We start from the raw sequence: 13,222 nt of genomic DNA, 5'->3' as shown, positions 1-13,222 counted from the left end.
GAAGAGGCTTTGAAAGCCTAAAGAAAATATAAATGAGTGTAAAAAATGTTGGTTTCTATGAAAAATTTTTATAAAAAGCTTTGGATAGTGTTGCCACTTCAAGATTTTTTGATTTTTTTTTTTTTTTCAAGATAGGAAACTTACTTAAGAGGAAATATCGATTAATAAAAATATTTCATAGAAGAAGGTAATTTTGTTTGCTTGGAGATTACGAATATGTCATGTATCAATTTTGCTGGTTTGCAATGAAAATTTTTCAAAAGAAATTCAATATCTTGCATTCCAATTGAGTATTTGAAATATTTCAGTAAAAATATTTTTAAAAAATCGTCTTAGGGGATTTTCTGTCACGAGGAATTTCTATTGCAAATATTTTAAAAAAGAACTTATTCCTCTTCAAATTACTTTTTTTTTGGATTTATTTTTCGGATATTATTTTTTCAATTTATTTACATAAAACCGTATAAAAAATATACAATAGTCGGAAAAAGTATTTTGACAAAATGAACATTTTTATAACTGATGAGAATAATCTGTAACGGTTAAAAATAAAATGAGGAAGTTGACGGTTATTTAATAAGTATATTATGACGAATCTCATGATGGTCAATGTCAGTCATATAGTTGGTATTATGCTTCGAGGCTGCATTTTTTGTATAAAAAGTACTAATTTTAAATTTTTGTTTTATGAGATAAATACTGCATTATCTTCCCATAAATATGGCAAAATTGTCTTCTTCAAGCTCAATACAAAGGTTACTTTTGCTAACAAAGTTTTTGATGAAAGAATGGCATTTCCAAATCCAAACGTTTTGGAGTCCGACCCAGATTTAAAGTGAATTCTGAAAAATGCGTCTATTTTTTTTTCATTTTTTGTCCATTTGTGGTAAATTTTTAATAGTATAATTATATTTTTGTGTTTTCATAATTGGTAATGTTTAGTTTCCTGCGATAAATTCAGTTCTCCACAGATTTTTTAACAGGCACACCGAAATTATGACTTGCAACAGAAGATGCACAAATTTCAATGTTAAGTTCTGCCTTTTTGCAAATTTTTTTACAAATCAGAGCCTTAATAAGTCTGTCAGTTTTATACGTGCTTGAAACACGTAAAATGCATTACCTTACCTTACCAACGTTGAAAAAAAAACCTTTTTTAAAAATACTTTTTTCCCTATAAAAATTAGTACTTTTTATACAAAAAATGCAGCCTCGAAGCATAATACCAACTATATGACTGACATTGACCATCATGAGATTCGTCATAATATACTTATTAAATAACCGTCAACTTCAGTATTTTATGTTTAACCATTACAGATTATTCTCATCATCATCAGTTATAAAAATGTTCATTTTGTAAAAATATGTAGGGGAAGTACGTCCAATATGACATACCATAAGCTTTTTCGTCAATAAAATAAAACCCGTGGTGTATAACACAATCTTTGCATTTTATATTCATTCTGTATATTATTAGGAACATTTTATAATAGTTTTTGTATTGAAAAAATAAATAAATTTAAATAAATTAAAACTTTGAAAAAAAAAGTATCGAAATTCATTTTGTCCATATGGCATGGACAAAATGACATAGGTTATATGGACAAAACGACATATGGCATTTTATATGAAAAAATACAAAAATTAGTTGGCAAGTGTAGATTTTCAAAGGAAAGCTAACCTGAATCCACCTAATCCTTTGTATAGGACTTAAAAAACTTGTTGGTGTCCAGGATGCTTCACCTTAATGTAGCCTTCGGGACACCGAATGTTTTTGATGTTGCAAACCCGCCCATTTTGTTTTCATTGGCAGCTTCAATGGCCCCCGCATCGCCTGAACCATGATTGGAGGTCGGAAGTTCGCTTATACCCCATTGACATATTTAAAGTTAAAATTAAAAAAAAAACAACAACAATTTCTATGAAGTTGAAGGTATGTCGTTTTGGCCATAGGTAGGGTATGTCATTTTGTCCATATCGTAGTTTTGACAAATTTTTATACAAAACACTGTTTTAAAGCCTGATTTCATAAAAAATATTGATAAGTTTTTAACTTTAAATAAATTGGGTCGTTATACCCAATAAAATATTCAAAAAAGCTAAATACAACTCCCAAAATAACAAAATTAGTCCAACCCCATAAAAAATGAAAAAGCTCCTATAAACACACTTTACTTTATATTTTTGGTTTGGGGCTGTCAATTGAGTTGTTATTTTGACAGAATTTCAAATTTCATTGGCTTCACCTACTGAGATAGGAGGTAGGGTTACATGTGGTACACATTTCAAGTTAGAGCTGGTATGTCATATTGGCCGTGTATGTCATTTTGGACGTATTTCCCCTACTTTTTCCGACTATTGTGTGTACCTTTCCTACATAGGTATATCTGAAATTCATTTCATTGTATAAATAATCATTTTAAAAAAAAAATAAAAAAAAAATAAATTGTTTTACTTCAAAACATAATTTTGTCCAGGTTTTTTTTTTATCGAAATACTCCCATGTGAGACGTTTAAGTTTTTCTATAGAAAAAAAAGTTACGCATACGCCCTAGTTACCGCCTCATACACTATTTTCCCTATTTAGAAACTAATATCATACCATATCAAAGTCAAGATGGCTTTATAGCACCATTTAAATAGAAATCAAACGAATATCTCCTAAGCTGGATACGAAATGTATATAGTCCATTGAAATTTTGACCGAATCTTGCGTTTTGGGTAAGACAAGTGAACAATAACTAAATATAAGTTGACTGTAAAAATAATAAAAATAAATAAAAATAAATAAAAATGCTTTTTCATGGGATTTTATAGTTCTTCATTTTTCTTAATATTTGTATTTTGAAAAATCAATTTTTTTGATATCGGCCCAATGCAATGCATTTTCTAAGAATTTTGTTTTTATGTATCAATAAATATTTAATTTTTATTGGCAGTACATATTTTAATAGCTTTAACAAATTTCATTTTTCTAAAATTCCTTCTTCCTAAAAAAAATTTGATAGCATACTTCGTTTGGGGGTCAAACAAATTAAATAGATGTATTTGTAGTTTGAAATTTGTACTGAGAGTTTAAGCAACCCAGTGGTCCATTTTATTTGGTAATTTTATCGGAAATCAATACACGAAGATAAACTTTTTGCTTTGCTAAATCATGACTTTTTCCATTAACTAATTCTCTTTTTTAAAAGTTTGGATACAGGTTGAAATTCTGAGACTATATTAATGATAACAATTTACGAATTAGTTTTTAAAAACTAGGTAGGTACTACAAATTCGATTCACTTAACCTTTTTTTTTTAAGCTCATTTCGTGTAAACGAAGTTGAAAATTATCTCATTTGGAGTAGATAGGAAATTAAGAAGATCTTATCCTATACAATTAAGGGGCGCTCTATTTCTTTTTGCTAATCAAATCTAATAATAAAATTTAATACAGAAAACAGAAACTATTTTCATAACATCAATGATAGTTACACATTTTTATAGATAAGAATCGATAACAAAGTATCTTTTCAAGTACCTCTTGAATACAAAAAGTGCATTGCTTTGATAAGTGGGTATTATTATTATATTTATTAATAGCACTTTAAAAATAAATAAATATTTATTTGATTTTCTATTGAATGCAACCACGTGCTTTTTTTCATTTTGAATTTGACAAAAAAAATATGTATATTGTTTCCATTTTAAATAATATTTAAAAAATATTACTAATTTCAAAGAAAATTAAAAATGATACTCATTCGATAGTCAAAAAAAATATAATTGGTGGTCAAAAGTTATCATTTAAATTATCATCTTTTAGGAAAAAAATTTAAATTAAAGCTTAATAAAATAATTCTTAAATTTCATAATGGCCTTGAAAAATATCTAGCAATTTTGTTTTACAACAAAATACTGATGATTTAAATATATATATTTTTTTTAATTGATATCGCATAATCTTTTATATTAGTAAAATTAAAAATCAATAAATACCTAATTAATTTACCCAAAACAAAAGAATTACATTTTTGATACCACAATAAAAGCAATCTGTACTACATATTTAGATGAAACATGTTTTTCTGTATTATGTAATTACATACATGAATTACAAAATAAATAAATATTTTGACATTTTTGTCCTGCGGATAAAATATTTTAAATTTAATTTCATTTTTTTTTAAGTAGTACAAGAGTCGGACTTTATTTCATCATGATGATTGTACAATGTATACTTAGATATGAGAATAGGAAATATATTTTATTTGAAGAGGTAAATAAACACCTAAATATGTATGTGTGTACTGAAAAAAATGCAAACTTATTGATATTTATTATTCTTTTTTTTTTGGTTCATTATTTACTTAGAAATGAATAAATATTTTAGTCAGATACTTAAAAAAGTTATTGAGCATACATTATTTTTAAATAAACAGCAATTATTTTGCAATTAGTATAAGTGGTTTTATATGTAGGTATACATATGTATGTATCACCGAAAAAAAAATTGATAATAACAGCTATCAAATTAACATTTTTCAGTGACAAAAGTCGTCCAACAATTAAAATATCAATTTTGATATTTTATCATATCATTTTGACATTTTTTTAATTTCAGGTGGGATAGTGAAAATTTCAGTTTGACAATTAAAATATCATTTTGACATTTTTTTAAGTTTAAGTGTATAGTGAAAATTTCACTTTGACAACTAAAATATCAATGTTGACTAGATTTTACGTTTTAGTTTATTATAATGAAATCTATTTCTTTCCTTTTCATTTTTATTATTTTTATTATTTTAAGAATTTTCTTTCTTTTTTCAAAACATTACTGAAAGGGAATATTCTTTACAAAATAATGGTGATATTATTTTTTCTATTATAGCGTGATATAATTGTTTTGTTATTTTCTCCCAAACTATGTGAAGTAAAATCTTAGTGCCGATCAAATTTTCTCAGTAAATCATACATTTTACTTCGAAAAAACACAAAGCGCCTTTAAATTAGTACACATTAAGAATTTTTTATTTAATATTTTTCAATAATTTGGAATGAGAAATTGATATGAAAAAATGATAATAAAATATCAAAAAAAAATTTCCAAAATGTGACATTTAAATATCATCCTGATAATAAAAACGTTGTTTTAACATTTTAAATATCATAAAACACATTTTATAGAGCATTTTTGGCTGATATTTAAAAAATGTTAATTTGATATTTAAAAAATGTTAAATTGATATTGGTTTTTTTTTTCCGTGTAGGTACATATTTGTCGGTATATATATTGCAAATTTTAAGCTTCGTTGATATTATTTAAAAAATGCCCTGAAAGGGCATTATACAATACTAAAAAAAAAAATTAAAATTCCTAGAAAATATCTATAAAAAAAGAAATTTTAATAAAAAATGATTCGATTTGTTTCTGAATTTTTTTTTGAAACGGATGCGTTTATAATATCAGGTTAAATTCAATCCATTCATTTATTTGCTAAGACATTTTTTTGTCATTGATTTTATTTTGCGACTACTTTAATCATATTTCTATATTTTAATAAGAAAAAAAATCACCTTTAATCATTCAGATTAGATTTTTTTAATTCAAAAGTCTGCACCGGAAATGCTTGAAAATAATTAAATTAATTAATCTGAAAGCTATATCTGGAAATGAAAAAAATCTTATAGACAAAAAAAACCAAAGAGATTTATGAACAATAAAAAGAAAGATAGAAAGGAAGCAATCAAGATAATTATTATAATATTATTATTTATATAATATGCACAACTCGGTCGGACGAATCGAGCGCGCTTTTTTCCAAATCATTTTTTTAAATTTTTGCGGAATTTTGTAAAATTATTTCATCACAGCTTATTTGATAACTTTATTCAATTCAACTTTTTTATGTTCATTGTTTGTTTGATAAACAAATATTAAGAAAAGGTTTTTAATGTTTTATATTTTAAAAAAATAATAATTAAAAATTGAATTAAAAAAGCAATATAGGTATTGTATCACTCCACTCAACATAGTTTCTAAATAATTTTCAATGGTTTATAGGATGTGAATTATAAGAAAACCAGTCTATGCATTATAAAAAATATTTGCGATAGTTAAACAAGAAACAGTTTTAAGGAAAGTACTAAAGTTGAAAAACATTAATTAACTGTAAGCGCATATGCTATGAAAAAAAAATTACCATAATTTTTTTGTTCAAAAATTTTCTGGCAGAATTTTGACCCGTTCCCAAATAATAAATAGGCAAATTTCAAAATAAACCTTGAGTGGGTCCTATTGTGTTTTGAGTAGTTTAGAATTTTGTATGGATACATTTTTGAAGAAAAAAAAAAATAGATCAAATTGGTTTGACAACTTTTCTAAGATTTCAAAAAAAATAAATTTCCCGTTTTCGAAAAAACATACCTAATTTTTTTTTTACAAATTCGTTGGAACTATTTTGAGGCATGTATACTTTAATACGACAGACAATGGTATATGGCAGATATAGTGTTATTTTTGGACCGAAAAATTAATTCGAAAATCAATCAATTTAAACGTGATATTTTAGAACCTATGAATGTACATCGCATATACAAAAATGCACCACTGACTAAGAGTTGAAACTTCTTAAATATAGTAAATATAAATAAAAAAAAAAATTCGAGGCAAACAAATTGTTCTTTTAAAAAACAAGACACATGATTTTATAGTCTTATGGCTCGAGTTACAGCTGACAAAAAAAACGTAAGCTTTTCGTAAAACAATATTATTAATTCAGAAAAAAATTAATTAAAAAACTAAAAAGTAATATTTAATTTGTTTTAAAATAAGGAAACAAATTCTTAAGTGGATTTGACTTCCAAATAAAGTATGCCTTAAAATTTCATTTATAGCAAAGAATTTTTAGAAAGGATTTAGAAAAAAAAAATGTGGCCTGCGATCCAATTTCAAAAACTAAGCCATTATTTGTAGGTAGCATTATTTTTATCCAGTAATTTGATAAAAACAACCTTTTCTATTTTGCTCGTATATCGCGATGTCAGCCGTTGCTTCAAAATCTAAAATTTCGAAAAATGTTCATAACTCTAGGTACTTAATTTTTTCATGAATCCTAAACATGTCCCTTAATACCTAATTTTAATCTAAATTAAATACTTGAATAACACACTGGCTAATTTTAAATATTTTGCGATTATTGTTTATAAACAAAATCAACAACCGATTGTTAAAATATTTATTTCCCGCTGATTTTTTTGTGCACTATCTCTATCACAAAACATTTGGGTTTTGCTTATTTTTTTTTTTCGTCAAAATTCAAATACCTTCCTAATTTTATAAAATACATAATTAAATTTTTATCTAATGAATAAGGATATCACATATCGTTAAATAAAGAAAAAAAAGCACATATGCGAGTATAAACAAAAAAAACTTACAATTTTTAAAAACTATCCAGTTGTTAATTTGTTATCCATTATTTCAGCAAATATTATTTCTTTAACTTTTAAAAATATTACTTTGCTTTTTTTTTTTGTTTCATTAACGACAGACAAAAGCAATATTTTCTCGACCACTTTATTGTAAATATTTGTTTAAGTACTTATTACTTAAAACCGCATCGATCTTAAAAAGATAAATATTTTCTTTCTCTCAAAAAAAAAAAAAAAAAAAAAATATTATCGAACACTTGCCAGCTCGCTGCACACGTAAGTACACACTTCAATCATCATTTTAATATTTTTATTTTATTTTTTTTTATTTTTCCAACTTTTTTTTTCAAGATGCAGTTGAACTTTTTGTTTGATTTAAGAACTCTTGAGACACAAACGACAATTTATTATTATTTTTGGGAGGCACAACTTCGATCAATCATGGATAAGATACCTTAGGCCATAATATTATCTTAAAATCAGAAATCACTTAGCCAAATTAAATAAACAATATCGTAATCTTGATGCGTAAGCAACGATTTTTTTTTTTTTTTCAAAGACTTATCTAAATAAACAATTTATCGCCTATAAACAGATAGAATAGAGAACTTATTTAAAATTGTGAAATACACATATAAATATTCTCCAAAATAGAAGACAAGTGAATATATTTTTTTTTGTTTTTAATTTGGAAGATCAAAATTATAAGCTTAAATTCTCCGTAATGGTTACTTCGATGTCCGAAAGTTTGATATCTTTTCATAAAATTCGCACGCAATGAAGAAAGAGGTAGTCAACCTTTCGAACGAAAGATACACGAAGCACTAAAAGATACAATATCTGAACTGCACTGAAGTCTCTCTATCCCAATCGGTTGCCTTTTAACTTCAAGTTCATTCAACGAGATGGTAAACACCATCACATTGCTTCGTAATCGTTTGAAAGAGCCTTTTTGAACTTATCATTCTTTTCGGTCTTGATAATAATTGTGTTTTTGTGGAACGTGTCTCTGTTTATCAAAATATTGGAGACTTTTTTAGCGTTTGCGCATTTTGAAAAAGAGAATCAATACAATTTTATGAGCAATTTATGAATGAATATTATACTTCCCGGTCTTTTGACATTCAATGTTTGGATATAGTCAACGATATCCATGGACAATACAAAAAAAAAAATAGAGGCTAAGGGATGAGAGAAGGTTGATGTAGGTCAGGATGTTATTTTTGAAAAAAAAAATTAACTTAAGATTGAAAAGATGAACAAATAGAGGGGAATTGTCATTTTTATTTACATATATACAAAAAAGCTAGTCAACTTTTATACTCTACCTGAAGTTTAACTATGTCAAGGTTAAAATCTATTGAATTGTCCTTGTTGAACTGTGATTTCAAACAACCGGGAAATCAATAAGGTCAATTTGTCGGAAGCTATTTTGGAGGTAAAGATAAAACAATGAAGTGATATTAATCGGGTTGCATTTGTTGTCGTTTGAGAGGAAGAGAACGTTGATTGTTGACCGAATGAATAATTTTTGCCCTTTGTTATTTGTAAAACAAAAAGGTACCTGTTGTTTTTTGAAGCAGAGCATTTAATAATATGAACAAATTACAAAAAATGTGTCACGTGTTGGGACAACTTCGGGACACATTCGGGACACGTTCGGGACATTTTCGGGACACGTTTGGGACACGCTCGGGACACGTTCAGGACACCTTCGGGACACGTTCAGGACATATTCGGACACATTCGGGAAACCTTCGGGACACTTTGGGGAAACATTCGGGACACGCTTGGGACACGTTCAGGACACGTTCAGGACACCTTCGGGACACGTTCAGGACACATTCGGACACATTCGGGACACCTTCGAGACACGTTCAGGACACATTCGGGACACCTTTTGGACACATTCGGACACATTTGGGAAACCTTCGGGACACGTTCGGGACACATTCGGGACACGTTCGGGACACGTTCAGGACACGTTCGGGAGACGTTTGGGACACCTTCGGACATGTTTGGGAAATGTTCGGGACACATTCGGTATAATTTCGGAACACAGTATCCCCAATCTGTCCCGAAAGTATCCCTTTTGTATCATCAGAATGTCTTGATTCATTTGAATACTATTCGTTCAACTTTAGTAATTTTGTGCGTTTTGATTAAACTAACATTCTCCGACTAAATAAAATTCAATTTTAATTAAAAACGTCGACATGGCTTCGTTTTGCTTTAAATTGCTTCATTTAAATATTTGCAAACTTTTTCTTCAAAATTTCAATCATATTTGAAAGTATAAAAACTCAATTTTTAAACAAAGATGAATAAAAATGAAATTTTTCTGCCCCAATCAGCTTCTTCAAAATCCCTTTGAAAAAATTTTAATTTTTTTTTAAATAAAAGAAAATCCTGCAAACAGACAAGCCTTGTACTTGAAAGAAAAAGTTTTCTTTGTTCTAAGAAGCAGTTCTAAGCAATCAAAAAATAACGCGGCGACAAGCTCGTAAAGTAAATTTTTGTGAATAAAAAAAAAAAAAAACAAAAATAACCAAAACTTTCTAAATTGAAACACACAAAAACCAAGAGAAAACTTTATCACCGCAGCCGACTTAAAATAAACATACGCCAGAGCAAACATAAAAGAATTCAATCGATTTCCCTTCCATTCCAGAACAAACATTTTTATCCACAGGAACAAATAATAATCTGAAAAAAATGTACCAAACTTTACTCGTTGTAATTCGAAGTTAGGAATAAGTTTTTCGATGTTTGTTTGATGATTTCTGTCAACAAGCAGGACCAATGGAAGGCACTTGGGTGAAAATGAGATTCCATTTTCTGGATATGACAAGACAAGATGTCTGACAGACAAATTAATCGTATGTTACAGGAGTAGCAAATGTCAAGGTTAAGTGTTGCCTTTATTTAAATTAAGTTTGCTCATGTATTTGGAGAGTGATATACAAAAAACATATTCTAATATGAAATAAAATTTAATTCTTTAATGCATAAATGTTATTTCAATATAAATTTAAATCATAAATTAAAATTTTGCTAAGCTCTAGGCTTTGTGGTGTATTACCATGATTTAAGCGTGTAAAAGTATGAATTTGTTTAAATAACTGAATTCATTTAAATATTTCAAAAACGTTTATCATTAATGAATAACTCATAGAAAAAATTGAAAAATGAAATAGGATTATCAGAAATCAAATTTGTTTGCATAGAAAATTACCTGAATATTAAATGGGTTTATGTGGCGTATGAGTGTTATTTGTTTGAACAAGTTATTTTTTTTTTTTTTTTTTTGAGTCATATATTATATGTATTATTTTTGGATTAAATCTGAAAAACACAAATTTATAACTAAACTAATTTAATAAAAAAAAAATATTAAACTAAAAACTGAAAAAATGTTAGAAACAAAGAGATATTTTATTTCCATGCACGTAATAGACTAAATGACGGTAAATAAAGTTATGACTATGAAATAATTTATTTTTTAATTCATAAATAAAATCCAGTATAAGCCTAATCGAGTTTTAAGGAAAAAAAAAAAAAAACATGCAATAGTTATAAAAATATTTCGATTTATAATCCAAACGATATTAAATTGCCATATTGTAACAAAATCAAACAAAATCTTTTTCCATGCAATTTGATGTATGAAAATTGATAAAATCTATAGTGAAAATTTTGGGGATAAAATGTAGTTTGTTTATTTTCAATTCTCAAAATTCTTGTTTTCTTTGGCACAAACCAATGTTCTTTTTTTTTAGGACCAAGTTCACGATACTTCCATATGACCAAAATGAAAAAGTTTTTTAGTTCGAAAAACAGCTCTAACGATTTTGATTAAAAGAAATACATGTATTGTGTAGATCCTTATTTTAATAGAAAACAAATATTTTTTGGACCGTTATTAACGGTACCTATCACAGAACCCATTTCAATAAAAATTTGTTCTACACAAAACGTTTTAGCTATTATTAAAAATTAAATTTTGTTTTTTTTTTTTTATCAATTTTTTTGTGTCAATTAACAATGCCATTTGAATAGCATTACATATGCATTCGTACAAAAAAAGTTGAGTTAACAATCACACATTATTATGTATAGAATACAGAAAAAGTGGGTCCCGGAAGTCCGTCTTTCAGTCTCTTAGTCTGTCTGTATAAAGAGCAACAGCCTAAACGGATGGACCGATTGGCATCATACTTGGTGTGTAGTATTTCTTCGAGACTTTCCAAAGGGGTCTTTTTAATTAATTTTTTTGGACCAAAAATACCTGTCATCTGTCATATAAAAATTTCAAAAAAAGTTAAATTTTCTCCAACGTTTTTGTTAAAAAAATTCAAATGTTAGTGAAAACGCAAGGGCTATTTTTTCATGAAATGTTTTTTTTTTTTTTTCGAAAATAATTATTACTAATGTCGCCTGCCATAAAACCGTTCTTTTTCAAATCTGATTTTTTGCCAAATTACTTATTCAATTTCAACGAATTTTTTTGTACAGAAGCATTCATATAATTTATATTATAATATATTCAAAATGAAATTGATTTTTTTTTTTTTTTTTGATATTTTGGTTTCAAATGTTGATTAGTGATTTCTACAAAATGGCATACCATTTTATTTTAACAACTTTTTTTTCTAAAAAAATATTTAAAAAAAAAAAAATAGTTAAAAAAAACGACTCAAACTATTTTGATTTTTTTTTTTCTAAAAATGCATCTTAAATAAAACAAATTAAATTGCATACTTGTTTTAGAGCTCAATTTGATTTCAGATGTTGTTTTGAAAAACGAATTTTATGTTTTTTTTTTGTTTTGTTTTTATATACATTCACAGGTACTACCTACTCATGCATTTACCAATTCTCTATATAAAAAGTCTTAAAAATTTGAGGAACTTGTACTCTAAGAGCAGTCGTGCTATTTATTTTTTTTTTTTAAATTTTTGTATAAAAAAACTACATATTTAAGAGAAAAAACTAGATGTAACTCTTTTCAAAATTGTTTTTTTCTAAAAATTCTTTGAAATGGAGTTCAAAATCATTTAAAAAAAATGTTTTTATTTTTACTTTAGGGGCCTATTATTCAAGATGGAGGTTATTCCTAGAAATAAAAGTTTTTTTTTTATATTGACATTTATTCTTCTGACGATTGAAAAATCAGGGCTTAATCAAATTTTATTATTGTTTAAATTTTGTTAAGCAAAAAAGTAAAAAAAAAGTAAAGGTGTGTCTTGGGATTCGAACCTTGGACCTCTGGTGCAAGCTCATGGAACCCTTTATATTTCGGCCTTTCCGCATAATGTTTAAAAACTCTTTACGTCCAAGCGTTGTTCTGGACATAATTTTATTTATCTGCAATTTGACAAACAACAGTAAATGTTGAAAGTTTTTCCCAACATCCTTTATCGCAAATAAAAATAGTACGCATACGCCTCAGTGACCAATTTTAATCAAATATTTCTTTAACTACTATTAGAGACGGCTCGATAAATCAGTTTGTATAAGATTTTACGTACAGTTACTTGCCATATAAATACAAATTTTTTTATTTACTTCCCTTGGTCTCTAAAGTTTAAACAGAGTTAAATATTTTGGTCTCATATATTTATTAATTTTTTTGGTAACTCAAAATTTCAATTGACGCATACTTATGTAATAACATCCATTGCAATCCTTTTCTGAATGAAATGTCAGACATTAAACAAGTCTTCCTTCCCTATGTAAGTTGGGACAAATTTGTATGACATTCAAAAGCAAATAACAATAAACGGATGTTATCAAGGTTA

At 26.9% G+C, this 13,222-nt stretch overlaps 1 protein-coding gene across 2 annotated transcripts in view; it reads right to left on the bottom strand.

The window, feature by feature from the left end:
• LOC129913710 (tachykinin-like peptides receptor 99D) overlaps positions 1-8,285 on the bottom strand; it is a 74,428-nt gene extending 66,143 nt beyond the window's left edge. Inside the window, exons 1-2 of one of the 2 annotated variants that reach the window (XM_055992516.1) lie at positions 8,154-8,280; positions 7,428-8,006 (exon numbers count right to left, since the gene is read on the bottom strand). The gene's annotated coding sequence lies outside the window, so the exon portion shown is untranslated. Of the gene's footprint in view, positions 1-7,427 lie in introns of both variants that reach the window. The other variant, XM_055992515.1, reaches the window with a different exon arrangement.
• Between the last annotated feature and the right edge of the window lie 4,937 nt (positions 8,286-13,222).

Source organism: Episyrphus balteatus, chromosome 3 (genome assembly GCF_945859705.1).
Source record: "Episyrphus balteatus chromosome 3, idEpiBalt1.1, whole genome shotgun sequence".
Lineage (NCBI taxonomy): Eukaryota > Metazoa > Arthropoda > Insecta > Diptera > Syrphidae > Episyrphus > Episyrphus balteatus.
The sequence above is the reverse complement of the archived record's forward strand: the minus strand, read 5'-3'. Positions and strand labels throughout refer to the sequence as shown.